The sequence below is a fragment of the Alligator sinensis genome, unplaced genomic scaffold (assembly GCF_000455745.1).
Source record: "Alligator sinensis unplaced genomic scaffold, ASM45574v1 scaffold150_1, whole genome shotgun sequence".
Taxonomy (NCBI): Eukaryota; Metazoa; Chordata; order Crocodylia; family Alligatoridae; genus Alligator; species Alligator sinensis.
The window spans coordinates 6,144,671-6,146,521 of record NW_005841840.1 but is presented as its reverse complement, the minus strand read 5'-3'; positions in this window follow the sequence as shown (position 1 = coordinate 6,146,521).

Sequence of the window (1,851 nt, the reverse complement as noted above, 5' to 3'; positions counted from 1 at the left end):
TTCCTGCAGATATATTATCTGAAAGTGTTACCCTTTGTTCAACATTACTTCTGTTATGTCCTATTACCTCCTTTACTACAAAAAAAGGCTGTTTATATGGGACCTTACAAACCACCATATTACTTCAAGTGTATCCCTTGAAGTACAATACAGTGGAAGTACAATCTACATAAATTTTAGAAACAGACAACACAACATATCAACAATATGATGATTTTATCTCTAGGTCCCATCCCCTCCCCACTTCCACCACCTTTTGTTATTTCAAGGTTGGGTTGTTTTATTTTTTGCCAAGTGGGAGCAGGCACGTTCAGCTGTTGTTCTCACAGTAAAAATCTGTGGAAGCACCTCCCTGTTTTTCGCTAGACTTGTCTTTCAGCATGTTTCCAAAGGCTTGGAATTAGTGCATTGTGTTGTGACATGTGCATACTTGACATTGCTTTGTTCTGTGACTTCCTTTTGCTTGAGATCTTTAGGAAGTTATCTTACAATTAGTAAGGAATTTGGAGTCAGTGTTGTTGCAGACCCAGCATATTCTACTCTGCCTTCTGTAAGAGGAAACTATGCAAGAGCAAATGCAAACAAAGCAAAGTTAATATTTATAACCAGATGAACTGCACAGGAGTCTGACTGTCCTACACTGTGTGGAGAATCACAGCAGTCACTCCTGCCAGTTTAGAAAAACAGTAATACTATGCTCTATAAAAGGTTTATATTAAAGGACAATCCAAGGTATTATGCCAGTGGTATTTAGTGCTGGTTCTCAATGCTGATACTTCATTATTTTGTGGGTTTGTTCAGCCCTAGTCATTCTATCATCATACAGCAACAAGGAGGAAGAATGGCAGCTCTGAGTGGAGGGCAATACATTGCAGTACAAAGTAAGATGGGCTCTCGTGTGCTCATCTATCTCTTGAGAAGCTGCCCAAAGCACACAGTTAGTTTCAGACATAACAATGGTTTCATGATCATCATAGTCAAGGTATAAGAAGGGAGCCTGTCTTCAGCTAATTCTATACACATTCCCACAGCTGATATCTACTGTGAGAGCTAAGTGGTCTAGCTCACTTAACAGCTCCATGTCTTGATTTAACTGTACTTTTATTAAAATCTATATGTATTTTCTCAGCACTCAAGTCAATGACTGGATATTCAGTCATTTTAGAAAACTTCAGGTCCCACCAGCTTCTGAAAATCATACCTCCTATTGAAGCAAAGGCTTATACACCTGCTTAGCTACACACAATGAATAATCCCATTGGCTTCAGTACGAACACTCATGCTGAGTATAGTTAAGCCCGTATGTAAATTGTTCCACATCTGAAGCTCAAACATGGATGTTGGTGCCTAACTTCCAACATCCAAGCTTGAACATTTTGCCATACTGCTCAAAAACAGTATGAATCATAAGACATGCACCGTCATAGCAATTATTACTATGTATACTTTATGCAGATTTTTCCTCCTCCTTTTAAGTTAATGTTAGGGACCATTTTTTCATACTGTTGTGGAATATATGTCACATTATGTAGAGTAAAATGTTTTGTTTTACTGGTCTTGTGTCCACCCTTATTTAGGCAAGAAAATTTATTCCATTGACTTCTGCAGAGGCAGGAGCAGAACTCTAGCACCACCCCCAGGAATACAGGTGATTAAATTATTAAAGTTTTCAAATTAAATATTCCACCAAGAAAACAGAAACACGTATCTGAACCCATTGTGTCAAGGGACATTGAAATGGCCCTATGCCCCTTTACCAGTTCCTAATTTTCATTGCTCTCAGTGCCTTGTTGCAGGGGACACTTAGCACATGTTTCATCTGAGACCACAGTAAGCATTATGGTGCTGTAT